Here is a 16,243-nt window from a genome sequence, read left to right as displayed (position 1 = left end):
CAGCGTGAATTTTCAACTGTCTGATTTGAAAACTCTTAAAAGTATTCCAGTGAAGATGTACACAAATTAATCACTCATATTTTAAAATGTAGTGCTGTTACTAGTCTTATTTGAGGCAAGAACTAAAAATTCAGGTACAAGTGTTTTTAGGAGTGTGACAAAAGAAAATCTGATTGAGGGGCACCTGGGTGGCGCAGTCGGTTAAGCCTCCGACTTCAGCCAGGTCACGATCTCACGGTCCGTGAGTTCGAGCCCCGCGTCGGGCTCTGGGCTGATGGCTCGGAGCCTGGAGCCTGTTTCCGATTCTGTGTCTCCCTCTCTCTCTGTCCCTCCCCGTTCATGCTCTGTCTCTCTCTGTCCCAAAAATAAAATAAACGTTGAAAAAAAAATTAAAAAAAAAAAAAAAAAAAAAGAAAATCTGATTGATCCTATAAATCCTTTGAATGAGCCCCCAAGTGAAAGGCATGATTGTAAGGAAATAGCAGAGCATGCAGTTTGGAATCAGACAAACCAGTGTGCAGATTCTGATTCAACTGCTCACTACCTGTGACCTTTGCCAACCAACTTAACTTCTCGAATCCTCCATTCTTCCTCCTTTTCCTTGGGAAAACAAAACCCAATGTTCAGGAATGTTGTTAAGATGTAGTAGATGGTTACATGTCACCTAGTTCAGTGCCTACACAGAAAGTAGGACAGCTGGTTGAAATGAATATCTTGTTTCTACTGGAAACTTTGGCATTTGACTTTTTTTTAAAGTTTATTCATTTTTTGAGAGATAGAAAGAGCACAAGCTGGGGAGGGGCACAGAAAGAAAGGGAAACAGAATCCGAAGCAGGCTCCAGACTCTGAGCTGCCAGCACAGAGCCCAATGCGGGGCTCAAACTCACCAACTGGGAGATCATGACCTGAGCCAAAGTCAGCCGCTTAACCGACCGAGCCACCCAGGTGCCCCTGGCATTTGACTTTCTTTAAAAAAGTCATGTTGTATAATCACCTAATCTTGTTTAAAATAGCACTCAGGCCATTTATGTAGCTGATCTTGGATTAGTCCTTGTTGCACAAGGATGATTTACCATCACAGAAAAGACGAAATAAAAAAAATTCTTTGAAATGTGCAAATAAATAGGTATCGTACTGAGCCCAGAACTCTGAATAAGACAAAATCACGAGTAGTACATTTTTAATATTGGCTCCGAATAAATATTAGACTATAGATTATACACAAAACACGTTTTTATTTCATTAGTTATTATACAGGCCATGATGAATATGTCACATGATAAATGAATGAACTAGTTATTGCCAGCATTCCATCCAAAGCTGCTTTCTTGCTTCTTTCTTTGGAAAGTAGTAAGTGAATGAATAAATGCTACTTTTTATGATACAAATGTCCTTCACTATTAGAATCTGTTGAATTCAGCAATGAATACATATTCATGAATGTGCACTCTTCTAAAAACAGAGATTTAGACAGTCTACTCCATTAAACATTAGTTTATTTTTCTTCCAGGTGTCAGCCAGGGAATCAACATTTTGGTCTGTGGCCTTTTCATGATGTCTGTCCTAATGGATGCCCCCTGGAAATAAAATCAACATATGTATAATGGAATAGATTTTCTAAATCTCAATTCTGAGAAGGGTATTGTTTGACAAATTAATTCTAAATATTAGGCCATGAACATAGATTTATAAATACAACTCCAGCTTAATTTGATGCTGATTAAAAATAATTAAAAACTATATAATTTATCATATATTCACATTATATTGGTGATGCTAATAATTAGATCCTGCCATGCCATCATCAACCTGCCATTTTCTTAGTTGAACTATTTCTTTTGTTAATCCCCACAAGGGCATCTTGCATATTTGATGAGGTAAATTGTGCCTCTGTCAGTCTGTTCAAGTTATGACAGGTATGCACAACATATTGCCTTTGTTGTGATTTGTCACATGGATATAATCTCAGTAGCACAATCATCTAAATTGCTAATAAATATTAACTAACATGTAGTGTTAAATTAAATGTACACACAAAACCTAATAAATTTCAGGGGTGCCTGGCTGGCTCAGTTGATAGAGCATGTAACTCCTGATCTCAAGGTTGTGAGTTCGAACTCCACATTGGGTATAGAGATTACTTCAAAATAAAAAAACAATTCCTAAAAAAACTAATAAATTACATATTCAAACCTTCTTGGTTTCCTTTACAGTAATCTATTTTTTTAAAAAGTCCTTTGAAATATTCTTTTTATCTCAACATAGATATACCAAAATCAAACTCAAATAACATAGGCTTGCTAAATATAAAACAATACGTATTGAAAATATGGAAGAAATAGTTTTTTCAAATTCTGTTAGACCAAGAGGGATGGGAAATGGGGTGGTAAAGGCCATATGTAGGCTAAAGTCACACAGTAGTTTCTGTCCTTGGTGTTAAGATCAACACACAACTGGGAACCTTCTATGTGTATCACTGTGGTAAGATACTGGCGCTAATGAATATGACACAAGTCCCTATCTTCCTTAGAGTCTTGTTTACTTTGAGAACCATTCTCTCCTGAAAATCACCCTAGGTGATGATGATGATTATAGAGAGGATAGCAGCAGCCATGCTCATAAGTGACAGTGGCCAGTGGCTGATATTAGGAACTTTATAATGGCCTAGTATTCTACTCCCTGGTATGGACAATGTGATGGCAGTAGGAATATAATGTGGGAAAATCTTAAGTGGGAAAATTTTGCCTCTATTTTTTTAAAAAAAGTATTCCCTTGGGGAGCCTGGGTGGCTCAGTCGGTTAAGCAGCCGACTTCGGCTCAGGTCATGATCTCGCGGTCTGTGAGTTCGAGCCCCACGTCGGGCTCTGTGCTGACAGCTCAGAGCCTGGAGCCTGTTTCAGATTCTGTGTCTCCCTCTTTCTTACCCTCCCCCATTCATGCTCTGTCTCTCTCTGTCTCAAAAATAAATAAACGTTAAAAAATTAAAAAAAAAAGTATTCCCCTGCCAGCTTGGTCTAATTGAGGGCTCTTACAGACTGACCTAATGAACCTTCAGCTTGGGAGGCTTCAATTATTCCCTGATAAGCAGTGAACTCAAGTTTTACTGTAGGCATCATCTCCTAAGCCATAGTGATCTATTAGATTGGCAATGGCCTCCAAATACCACCACAAACATTTACTGAAGGCCAATCCTGGCAGGAATGTTGTCAAGATAATTTTTCAGGTTTTATAGTTGCTCTACAAATCAGGTCCAATCACATTGTTGTAGGTTTAGATTAAGCATATAATTGTGTACTCCCATGTTAAATACATAGTTTCTGCTAGGATTTTCCAAAGCGGTAAATTATGGTATATGAAAACACCAGACAGACATAAATATAAATATTATTCCTCTGTAGACTGTGAAATATATTTTAAAGTTATGTTCAACTTTAAAAAAATCTATTCATTTTACAGTTATTTTATCTGTTTCTTCCCTACGCATTAAAGCCAGCTTATAAATGCAGAACAGGGAAGATGAGACAGAAGGCCAGGACAGGAATGAGTCAGGACTTTAACACCAAAAATATGTCCTGTACAAAGTAGTCCCTGGGTCACTTAGAAGGATATTTCTACTGTATCTTAGGTCTTAAAGTATAATTCCACAGGAAAAGTGTGGAAACCAGTATATTAGTCTCTTTTAGAAAGAAGGAAGACCATGCATTGATTTCAAATCTTTGTATAATAGGGGCACCTGGTTAACTGTCCAACTCTTGATTTCAGCTCAGGTCATGGTCTCATGGTTCTTGAGTTTGAGCCCTGCATGGGGTTCCATGCTGACAGTGCAGAGCCTGCTTGGGATTCTCTCTCTGTCACTCTCTCTCTGCCCTTTTCATGCATTCTCTCTTTCTCTGTCTCTCTCTCTCTCAAAAAAATAAACTTAAAAAAATCTTTGTGTAACAACAACAAAAATAAATTAGTGTAACTATTCATAGTTTTCTAGAAATAACAAGTGACTTACCTTCTTGGAATTAAACGAGGAACATGGGGTTTTAGAGTATGAAAGTTGTGATTAACATTTTAAACTTCTGAAATCACTTTTATGATGGACTTTTCATATCAGTTATCCTTAAATTTAGTACAACATTTTTTGTTCTCAGCCTTAGAAAAAAGGATGTGTTCATGAGATTATACTGCTTAGATAGAATGCTAATTTTAGGTTTGAAATTGTCTTCCATTCCTCTTAGAAATCTGAATGACTAATTTAGACAGACTTTAAAAAGAGAGAAATTAAGATACTTTAATCCACAGAAAGAGAAAAAAATATATACACTTTTCTCAAATCACTTCTTAAGTAAAGCATATATAATAACCCCATGATTTTGAGCTTGTCAGCAGAAATACATTCAAACATACCTACACACACAGACACATACAGACACACACACACACACACACACACATTCAAGCTACACAGCCATCACAATAAGATAGTGTCTGACACCAACATGAAACCAGGCACATACCAACAGATTTGGTAAATCTACTTTGTTGAACATCAACTCCACCCTCTCTGGGGCTCTTGCCTTTACTAGCAGCACTGATTCTGCATAACTACAGTCAAGCAACAACAACAACAAACAAGGATTAATGAAATTGGCTGGTTCAGGGAGAGATCTATGGCAGGGTGGTGTTTTCATTCTTCTAAAAGCTCTAAATTCATCTACTTAGTTTTCGGTGTGTTCAAAGCATTTCAATTTGTTTTTTTCTACGTGAGAATAAGAAAAACATACTGATCATGGGTTAGAGAAGTAAATGGGAGATATAATTCTTTTTAACACTTCAGGAAAGGATCTAACCAAATTATCTTTTAAGCCACATAACTGGTTAACTATAGATTGAACTGGGCATTTGTATTTTTTATACTTTCCTATTATTTTGATACTATAAGTAATGCCAATGACTTTTTAAATAACCTACATGTCTTGGCAAATGAGATCTTGTCTCATCAATGTGGTTGCTGTGGGAGTTAAAGAATCATTGCTTGATTCTATCACTGTGTGAGATATTTGTGAAGTGCCTCTTTGGGATGTATTTAGAGTCAGCCTCACATTCTTTTACATAGTTTCAATGAAAACAATTCTTTGATATTTTATAGACCTGAATTTTGGACGAGTATTTCAGAGTCAAATAGAATAGATAAGCTTGGTAATTAAGCTGTGTAATACTAATGTTTGGTTAAAAACTAGGTGCAACTATAAAGAAATGATATTGAATTTCTCGTTTAGCTCAAATGGCACTCTGAAGAACATTTATTTGGATAAATAAATTCTTGTTAGGTTAGTAGTAACAGCAATATTTTCATTAAAATATAAATGAACACACAAATGTGTGTGTCCAGAACTGTAAAGTTGGACATTTCGTTCATTTTACAGATAAGGACATAGAGGCCCAGCACCTAATATACTCCTAGCAAAGTACCTGGTATACAGCAAAGTGCTTATTAAATGCAAAAATTATCTATGTAGCCAAAGTGGTGATCTGTGGAGAAATACACAATATATTTAAAACAGTGTTATAAGACTAGACTTATGGGTATAGCAAATATCTGTCCATTTGTTTGTCCTTTCCTATACTTCTTCCTCAGAGAATATGTTCTTCCATATAGTTCCTGGAAGAGGTAGCAATCCCATGAACCATGTGATCTTATTCCTGCCCTGGTAGATTGAAACACTTTGGACACCTGACCCAAGGGAACAAATCCAAACATGAGGCTGTTCCAGTCAGATTCTGTTACAAGAATGTGAACTCAAATAGGCCAATGTCATGTAAAGATTAGCACTTGAAGTAAGGGTCATGCTTTATCACAACTATGGCAGTCATGTTTAAACTAGGGAAACTGATAAAGAAAAAGAAGAGGCAGAGATGAGTGAGAGCAGGGAAGGGTAGAGAAAGAAGCTTGTATTTCTAACTTTCCAGTTTTGTTTCCAGTCCAAGGCACTCTATGGTCTGACTGCTATTTCCTATCCTTGGATGTCCAAAAGGTTGTCTATCACATCCTTGAATAAATTCCACTTATTTCAAGCCAGTTTGATTTCTATTCCTTTAACTAAAGAAGCCTGAACACAATGTATTATTGGGCTTCTATGTCCTCCTTTAGCTTTTTAATAAAAAAATTAGAAAAATAATTTTTAAACTGCTCATGGAATGGTTCTATGCCCAGGGAGATTAAGTGATTTCCCCCAAGTCATTCACATAGTAGCAGGTCAAGGACTAGAAACTACATCTTGTAACTCAGCAAATAGCTCCTATCAGTAGAATATGCTAGTTCAGGGCACAGACCCTGAAGCTACATGACCTTGGAAATGTTACTTAACCTCTCCTTGCCTCATTTTCCCCCTCTATAAAAGGAATAATAGTACTTCACCCATCCCATAGGATTGTTGTGAGAATTATATTAGTTATCATATCACCTAAATAGTAACAGCTAATTGAACCTGGACAGTAATCTGACCTAAAGGGCAGCCATCCTAGGCCCTAATGTAAAACAAAACAAAACAAAAGTGTGGTTGGGGGAGAACAACAAAATAACGCTCCTCTGACAGGAATGTGGAATTGGAACCAACAGTTCTTGTCAGGAGCTAGAAGGAGCAGTTAGACCAGGATAAGTAGAGTCTCCCTCCAAGCACAAGAGAAGCAAAGTACCCTTTAAAAAAGGCCCATGAACTCGTGTTGTGGGGCATTCCAGAGACAATCTGAATGTGGAACGAAGTTCCCATTTTCAGGCATCTAGATCTAGATGTAGGATATCGCCTATCCTGAATTCCCATGAGCTTCTCTGTAGCTGTTCAATAAGCTCAATTTATATAGCTTCTGGTTATGAAATAAATAAGACACAGGGATGTAATATACAGCATAGGGAATATAGTCAATTATGTTGTAACAAGTTTATATGGTGACGGATGGTAACTAGACTTCCCAAGGTGATCACTTCATAGTAATATAAATATCCAATAAGTTATACACCTGAAACTAATACAGTATTGTATGTCAATTATCCTTCAATTAAAAAAATACCTTTTTGTTCTTTGTAATCAACAAAGACACAATTAAGTAAAATACTTATTAATATCACCTTAAGTTTTTATATGAAAAGAAAAAGTAATTACATATACAAGGCAGCAGCAGTGGGGAATGGTCCATATGCCTCTCATCACAAACTTATTTTCCTAGTGTTTTCATACTGTTTTTCAGCATCGTCAATACAATAGTCTCATTTCTCTCTTTTTGGGTGCTTTATCACCATCTTATCACCAGAAACTAAATAACACAGGTCTTAAGAATGAGTAATTAATCATTCTATATCCATTTAGCACCATTGGATTAATTGTTTAACATGACAGATAATAGTTTAAGCCTACATTCCCCCAATGAAAATGTGAAAATATTCTTTACTGAGGTCCTTTACCCTTAGAAGGCAAACCAAACTTTAAAGCATGTTCCATAATTTGTACCCTGAAAATATTTTCTAAAACAGCAAAACAGCAACCTGAGCACAAACTAGAAGAAAAATAAGACTACTGCAAATCGTAAACAAGTTCAGATGATTTATAGGAAGAGTATTCTACAAAGATCCCTTAGTGTCAAGATATAAACAGTTTTTAGTGCTATTTAGTTAAATGATAATTATAAAACTCATTGAACTGAATGAGAATTAGGATTGTGAGACAAATGCTTGTAAGCGGTTAATTAATTCATATGAACAACACAGCTCAGCTAAAAATGGGCTGATTATTCTAAACCACCCATTTGTCTCCTTTTTACTATTGCTCTCGTTTTCCATCAGACTCACCCTGTTGTACCCTCACCCCTAGTATCAAATGTCAGGAGGTAGAAATATTTAAAAGGAAATGTGAGCCAAAGGCATTTTGCAAGGGTACATCAAGGGTACAAATATGTCTGCTGGAACACTGAAATGAAAAAATCATTTATTAGTACACCATGGCTTATAACATCCCAAAGGGTTCAATATTTTCACTATGTACACAAACATATCCCTTCCTCCTTTTCAAATGCCTCATTACAGCTAAGCCTGGAGCTTTTTTCTTAAAAATATTTCCTCTGAAATTATTAATAATCTGAAGTTCCCTACAGGCCAATGGTATTATTACAGTCAAAACGGATCAATATGCATATATACTTACATACTCTCTTTTTACACTATTTAAAATAACAAAGTATTTAGTGGGAACAGTAAAGAATTTATAAGCTATATACGGGAAAGCCTAGAGGAAGATGGCAATATCCCAGACTCTATGGAAACAGCTCTTGAAGCTTATTAGGTGGGTGTAGGAGACTGTAATAGGATTATGAGTTTTGGTTTAGCCTGTCCATCATTTCAAAATCCCCATAACTAAAGGGAATATCTTCATAGGGGTCTGAGTTTAATATTGAAGCTGTTTTATTTAATTCTTCCTATTTTATAATGCTGAGTGCTAATTAGTTCCATCTACTTTCTTCAGGATTGTCAACAGGCAACTTGGAAGCCAAGAACCTACTGAATTATGGATTAACCAGTTCTGTAACAGCATGTTCAAGCAACCTAGTTAGCTACTCCAAAGTGTAGTATTATTATGGGCACAGGAAAACATAAAATCCTTTTGTTATCTTCTGCTTAAAAGCAGAAAAATAAATCCCTATAAGTAAACTATTTTTGATGTGTTAATGAATATTTTAAATATGAGAACTCAAATAAATAATATTTACTTTTGTGTTTGTCAAACATTGCCTATTAATTTCACAATATCCACGATATCTGCTACAAAAATGGACAAACTCATCTTAAAATTTTTTGAACACAGATACAAATTTTAAAGATGGAAAAGACTGAGATTGAGCCTGACTATCATGAGTCTCCTCATCTACCTTCACTTTCATTGAACCTGCATCCCAACCTCCCTGAGCCTTTTCATCACTTTCCTACTTTTGGCATTTCAATTGACTGCTTTATCCTACAGCTAGCCTCTAGAATCAGCCCCTTAGGGTCACATATTCTGGAATTAGAAGGGATGTTAGAGATAATCTGATGTAGCTCTCTCATTTCATAAGGGAAATAACTGAGATGCAGAGGTTAAGTGACCTATTTGATAGGTGATAGCAAAATTGGAAAATGAATCCAAGTCTCCTGATTCCCTGCTCAATGCACCTTCAGTTCTACTTTATCGTCATAACCATCCCACTCAACCATGCCCAAACTTGCTGGCCTCACTAGGCTGCTGATCTACCCTTCAAATAATATGGGAACCTGCTCCCCTAGACATTAGTTTCCTTAGCCTCAGGTAATCGAGCTATGATTGATTACTAACAAAGCTTAACATGGCCATGCCTATTGTGTGCTTCCTGGCTTACTCAAGTGTGTTCAAACTCCTCTTGTTTCTACAGGCTTCCAATTCGACCCTCCTTTTCTCATTCCTAAAGGATGATCTTGCCTTCTACCTTGTAAGAATTAGTCTGTGTCCTGAGTTTCATCATTTGCCTTCACCTAGACATCAATTATCTTCTATCTTGTCCATCTTTGTGGTAGAAACAGTTCTCCTTTTTCTCTCCTCCTGAAAGTTAATGCTCCTATGTTTATTCCCTTCCTTATGAACACTTACAATCTCACCCTCTTAACTGCTGCCTTTTCTGTAAACCAAAACAAATAAAATTAATTGCTAATGATTAATAATAGCAGTAATAGCTAGTATACAAAGTGCTTATGGTGTACTAGGCATCATGTTAGGCACTTTGCAAGTATTAATTCATTTAATTCTCATAACAACCTATGAAGTAGGTATTTCTATCATGCTCATTTTACAAAAAAGGAAATTTAAATAGAGAGAGGTTAAGTAACTTGCCCAAGATGCACAACTGAGAAGCAGAAATGGCAGGATTTGAACCCAGAGAGCTTAGCTCCAGAGTCTGTGTTCCTAATCATTACACTGTTTCTTTAACATATGTTATATCTATACCATCACTTATCAGCTTTATTATGTTGGGCAACTTACTGAACTTCTCAGAGAGTCAGTTCCCTTATATAAAATAATATTCTGAATCTTAAAATATTGATATGAAGATTAAGTGAACTAGAAAATATATAATCTACCATGACTGGCATATTAAATGTCAGTTTAAAAAAATACTAGACAGCAGTACAAAAGAAATAGGAAGATAACTATGCACTAATATAAAAGAATGTGCAAAACACATTGTCAAATAAAACAAGGCGGCAAATAAATAAATAAATAAGTAAATGCCATTTCACACAATATGGATAATAATAATAACTACCAAGCCTAGCTTTTATTAACCAAGTATTCAGGGATAACTCTCTCAGAGGAAACTATGCTTTATTATGTGCTTAAGAAATCTTTACCAAGCACTGTTCTAAGCACTTTACCAATGTTAACTCATTTAGTCCCCAAACAACCATAAGGTGAATCCTAGTATTATTTCCAGAGGTGAGACAAAGAGGTGATTAACTTCCCCAAGATCACAAAGCTAGTAAGTGGCAGACCAAGATTTGGACCCAACCATTCTAACTCCAGAGTGTATGCTAGGCAGACTCTCAGTGTAATAGTTTGTTGTAGGAGGGCAAATGTGCAATACCCAGGTCATGGGAGAATAGCACAGATGCATATAGCCATAGCAAATATGAAAAGGTATAGTCTAGCTTATGTTCCCCAAACTTGTCAACTCAACAAAATTATCTTGAGATTATAAAAAGAAAACAAAACCAGAATCCTGGGCCCCATCCTAAACCTATTAAGTCGGATTCTGGGAATGGAGACCAGTAGAAGTTAACAGAGGAGTAAGTCAGAATCACTTAGTAGCTTTTTCAAAATACCCACACCTAGAGTCCATCCCCAGACAGTCTGCTTCAGCATATCCATGATGGTTTCCAGGCCTCACTTGATACTTTTGGGGGATGCTAGGGAACCAACAAATCATTTTGAAAACTGATGAACAAAGAGAAAGAATCAAGCATTCACCCTGTCTTCTCCACATGAAATGTACCTGAATGAGACCAAATAGCTGATGAGGGGACATATCTTTTTATAGAAGTATTACAAATAGCTTTTTAAAAAGAAGGGATGATAGAATATCACTCTTGAATTAATGGATCCAGACAATGATCATAAATGGCTGCTGATACACTAAGAGTCAACCAGCCAGCATGTGCTCCATTATAAAAATAGCACATCACCAACAATAAGGATGTCTTGCTAAAAACATGGAACCCAAATCTGATTTAGCTTCTATATCTAAGTTTATAGAAAATATGTGGGATGGGGAGATAGGTAAAGATATATGTAGATAACACCACTGGGATGCAATAATAAAAAATACAAACTCTATCAGACAAATGACCTGGTTCCTTCCATAATTAACAGTTGAAAATTAAAATTAAAAAAAAAGAGATGAAGATGTATAGTAGCTAGCTTCCAAGATGACCCCTCCAATTATCTTCAACTCTTGGTATTCATGCTCTGGTAAAGTTTTTTCCCACACCATTTCTGGGTTAGTCTGTATAACCAATAGAATATGACAGATGTGTTGTTATGTCATTGTCAAGCTAGGGCATGGAAAGTACTATGGCTCCCTCTTTGCTCTCTCAGATCACTCACACTTGGGGAACCCATATATCATGTTGTAGGAGACTCAAAAAGCCCTCCAGAGAGGCTCACATGGTGCAGAAGTAAACTGGAAAGCAGGTTCAAGCCCACAGATGACTGCAGCCCTGGACAAAGTCCTGACTGCCACAGACAATGAGACAGAATCATTCAACTGAGCTGCTCCAAAATTCCTGTCACACAGAAACTTTAGATGATAAATATTTATAATATTAAGTCACTAAGTTTTGAGGGTAATTTGATGTATAGCAATTGATAACTAAATACAAGATAGATGTCACAGTTTCAAATAGAGACTTAAGAGAATAACAGAAATAAATAGATCTTATTCAGTTCCTGATTCAAAATGGGGGCTGGGGAAGTAGTAGATAAAGAAATGTGAACACCAGATATTTATTAGCAAGGAAATATTTTTCATCATGTATGATAATATTACTTAGTTATGTTAGAAATAATCCTTATATTTTGTGAATACATATAGAATATTTACAGATGAAAAAATGTAATGTCTAGGACTTAATTGAAAATATCCAAGGGTGGGAGTAGATAGAACAAAATTGAACAGGAATTGAACATTTTTGAAGCTAGGTGCTGGGTTTACTATATTACTCTATTTTGTATATATTTTAAAATTTCACAATAAAGAGTAAGGGTTAAAAAGTATTGGCTGACCATCAAGGCCTCACATCAGATGAAGCAATTCCAATTAAACCAGCTAATTAGTAGAGGCAAGTTCTCAGTAGCCATATAATGTTCATCTATGGGTGTCATTGCATACAAATATATATATATTTTATATACATATACATATATATATATACATATATATACACACATATATATATACACACACATACACACACATATTTTTATACGTATATAGTGTGTGTGTGTGTGTGTGTGTGTGTGTATCTTTTTTGGTGTGGCCATGTCATTTTTCTCCAGCTAGACATAAGATAGTAGCTTGGAGATTTTTTTTGTTTATTTATTATTTGGTTTATTTATCATTGAGGTTTTCTTTTCATTTTTTTTAATATGTGAAATTTATCGTCAAATTAGTTTCCATACAATACCCAGTGCTCATCCCAAAAGATGCCCTCTTCAGTGCCCATCACCTACCCTTCCCTCCCTCCCACCCCCCATCAACCCTCAGTTTGTTCTCAGTTTTTAAGAGTCTCTTATGCTTTGGCTCTCTCTCCCACTCTAACCTCTTTTTTTTTTCTTCCCCTCCCCCATGGGTTTCTGTTAAGTTTCTCAGGATCCACATAAGAGTGAAAACATATGGTATCTGTCTTTCTCTGCAGAAAGACCTAAGCCTTTTTGTAGGAAAAAGAAATAAATTTAAAGCAAGACACTAAGAAGAAAAAAAAAAACATAGGATAACTCATGACACATAAGTCTGAAGGGCGTAAGAAGAGTAAGATGAAGAGTATAATGTGTGTCTCAAGAAGGGATACTGAAAGAAACTGAGGGAACTTTGAACATAATTTACTGAGATTGAAGGGTGTAGGTTTTAGTTTGAAGGATTGGGGAGAGTAGAGGAAATCTAGAACAACTAGCAAGGCATGTGATTCAGTGTACAATGAACAAGGAGACTGCTAAGCAGTAATGAAGATTCAAATAATGCTACAAGAATACTGTATACATAAAAGATGAATATAATATTTTAGATTCTTCCACAAGGAAATGAATTTGCTTTTAGAATTTATTTTATTGTTATTGTGTGATTTTACTTTTAAGAGGAGAGGACTGAGTAGCAACCGTGCTTCAATTGTAACACAACTAGCAGGGAGATATGATTTCTAAATACTGTATTTCTTATGTTGTATACTTTTTCTCAGGAAGCTTTCCAAATTTATTGAATAATTCATGATTTGCTTTTAATAATCTGCAACAGTTGGGAAATACATAAATATTTCTTCTCTTACTTTGTGAAAGTCCAAACAAAGCAAGGGTCAACTAACAAAGGCAATATGAAACAGCAAAAACCTCATATTTGAATAGCAATCACTTAAACATCTGTATCCATGGGCACCTGAGAATAATGCCTCAATAAATAGCTATGGACACTTAGGAGAGGAAGCTTAGATATAATAATATTGCATAATTTAATAGGACACATAGCTTTAGAGCAATTTCATTTTTAAATAGAAAAACCTAAAGTAAGATCTCCACTATCCAGAAACCTCAGAGGATAAGTTGATCTGGATAGCTGAGGGTTTATAAATTTTAAACACCAACCATTTTTACCTTAGCCATTTATATAGAAATGTTTCACAGATATATTATACATTTTGTTGCATATATAAAGAGAATCTAGAGAAAACACATCATTGTTGGTTCACACAATTATCATGAACATCAAATATTGGGCTGTACTCTAAATCCAACAAAGGCATACTTAAGGTATGTCTGTTTGTTCCTTTTTTAAATAGAGCAGAACTAATCTGTCTTTAAATTTCTTTCTCATTTTAAAAATATTTAAATTGGTCGCCACCACCACCACCACCACCACCACCACTACTACTACCACTACCACCACTAACACCGCCGCCACCACTGCCACCACCACCGCTGTGTTCTGGTGTAGAATTTGGAATCCCTGTGTGTGGTTAACAATGAAGCAGAATTCAAACATGCCAGCTTTCCTCAGCAAGCTGTGGACGCTTGTGGAGGAAACCCATACCAACGAATTCCACACCTGGAGCCAGAATGGCCAAAGTTTTCTGGTTCTGGATGAACAAAGATTTGTAAAAGAAATTTTTCCCAAATATTTCAAGCACAATAACATGGCAAGCTTTGTGAGGCAACTGAATATGTATGGTTTCCATAAAGTTTTACATATTGGCTCCGGAATTGTAAAGCAGGAAAGAGATGGTCCTGTTGAATTTCAGCATTCTTACTTCAAACAAGGCTAGGATGACTTGTTGGAGAACATTAAAAGCAAAGTTTCATCTTCAAAACCAGAACAAAATAAGATTTGTCAGGAAGATTTAACAAAAATTATAAGTAGTGCTCAGAAGGTTCAAATAAAACAGGAAACTATTGAGTCCAGGCTTTCTGAATTAAAAAGTGAGAATGAATCCCTTTGGAAGGAGGTGTCAGAATTATGAGCAAAACATTCACAACAGCAACAAGTTATTTGAAAGATTGTCTAGTTTATTGTTATGTTGGTTCAGAATAACCAACTTGTGAGTTTAAAATGTAAAAGGCCTCTACTTCTAAATACTAATGGAGCCCAAAAGAAGAATCTATTTCAACATATAGTCAAAGAACAAGCTGATAATCACCATCATAAAGTTCCACATAGTAGGACTGAAGGCTTAAAGCCAAGGGAGAGGATTTCAGATGACATGATTATTTATGATATAACTGATGATAATGCAGATGAAGAAAATATCCTAGTTATTCCAGAAAGTAATGAGGATGTTACATGTGATCCCTCCAACTGTAGCCAGTACCCTGATATTGTCATTGTTGAAGATGACAATGAAGATGAGTATGCACTTGTTATTCAGAGTGGAGATCAGAATGAACCAGCTAGAGAATCCCTAAGTTCAGGTAGTAATGGCACCAGCCCTCTCATGTCTAGTGCTTTCCAGCTAACTGGCTCACCTAGTCTGACCACAGAAGATCCTGTGACCATGATGGATTCCATTTTAAATGATAGCATCGATCTTTTGGGAAAGGTTGAGCTGTTGGATTATCTTGACAGTATTGATTGCAGCTCAGAGGACTTCCAAGCCATGCTGTCAGGAAGACAGTTTACCATAGACCCATATCTCCTGGTTGATTTTGAAAATAAAGGATTAGAAACTACCAAGAACAATGTAGTTCAGCCAGTTTCAGAAGAGGGAAGAAAATCTAAACCCAAAACAGATAAGCAGATTATCCAGTACACTGCCTTTCTACTTCTTGCATTCCTTGATGGGACCCCTGCTTCTACTGTTGAATAGGAGAGTACAGCATCATCAGAAGTTATGTCCTCTGTACATTAATGCATAGAATTTGATGAGCTTCTGGATAGCAGCCTAGATCCAGAGCCAACCCAAAGTAATCTTGTTCACCTGGAGCCACTGACTGAAGCCAGAGCTAGTGAAGCCACACTGTTTTATTTATGTGAACTTGCTCCCGAAACTCTGGATAGTGATATTCCACTATTAGATAGTTAAATCCCCAAGAAGTGGACTCTACATGTACATATTCATCAAAATGATTAACTATTTATTTTAAAGTATCATTTGGTACTTTTTTTTGTAAATCGCTTTGTTTTGTTTAGTCAGATACTGTGGAATCAAAAGCACCTTTTGCTTTTCTTGCTTACATACTCTTGCAAAGCTTTCAGATGTTACTCAGCTACATAGGTACACAAGATTTAATGCACATTGTTGGTATATCTTTAAGTTGGATTCAAATGGCCATTTTTCTCCAATTATAGTAAATTGGATTTCTTTTTTACATATATGCCCATTAACCCCAGTTAAACTTTTGTTTGTTTTACTTGTTTGATGCTGTTTGCATTGAGTGTAAGTCACTAGAACTAATGGTAGAACTCTTAAAGCTTTGTCTGTTCCTGTTACTTTTACTAAATA

At 36.0% G+C, this 16,243-nt stretch overlaps 1 protein-coding gene and 1 pseudogene across 4 annotated transcripts in view; one reads left to right on the top strand and one right to left on the bottom strand.

Annotated features, from left to right (window-relative positions):
• Window positions 1-16,243, bottom strand: part of DIAPH2 (diaphanous related formin 2) — a 974,644-nt gene that overhangs the window by 161,800 nt on the left and 796,601 nt on the right. The window lies entirely within an intron of this gene.
• Window positions 14,270-15,611, top strand: LOC125932223 (heat shock factor protein 2-like; annotated as a pseudogene).

The sequence above is a fragment of the Panthera uncia genome, chromosome X (assembly GCF_023721935.1).
Source record: "Panthera uncia isolate 11264 chromosome X, Puncia_PCG_1.0, whole genome shotgun sequence".
Lineage (NCBI taxonomy): Eukaryota > Metazoa > Chordata > Mammalia > Carnivora > Felidae > Panthera > Panthera uncia.
This window is presented reverse-complemented; position numbering and strand designations above follow the sequence as displayed.